Source organism: Phyllobates terribilis, unplaced genomic scaffold (genome assembly GCF_046119375.1).
Source record: "Phyllobates terribilis strain yellow unplaced genomic scaffold, ASM4611937v1 Scaffold_10__3_contigs__length_209671492, whole genome shotgun sequence".
Classification (NCBI taxonomy): Eukaryota; Metazoa; Chordata; class Amphibia; order Anura; family Dendrobatidae; genus Phyllobates; species Phyllobates terribilis.
Window position 1 is genome coordinate 175659406 of NW_027362770.1, and position 413 is coordinate 175659818.

The window sequence follows — 413 nt, forward strand, 5'->3', positions numbered from 1 at the left end:
AGCCCCATTCACTTATATAGAGATGTAATACCAAAAATGGCCACATGGACAAAAGTGGCGCTGTTTTTTGAGAAATCAATGAATAATGTCCCCACGTTGCATTTATGAAGCAGAAAATTTCTGCTGCATAAATGCAAGTCCTCTCCTGGAAAAACGCATGCGGAATTCCGCACGCGTTTATCGCGCATTTTTCGCGCGTTTATCACGCGTTTTCCACATGCGGAATTGCCTTGCGTTTTTTTATGCATTGAACAAAGGCAATTCCGCTTGCGGAAACGCAAAATTAAATGACATGCTGCGGATTTTTGAACGCGGCATAAACGCTGCGGAAAAATCCGCAGCATGTGCATAGAACTTGCGGAATCCCATTGGGGATCATGGGGTGCGGATTACCAAGCATTTTACAAGCGTTT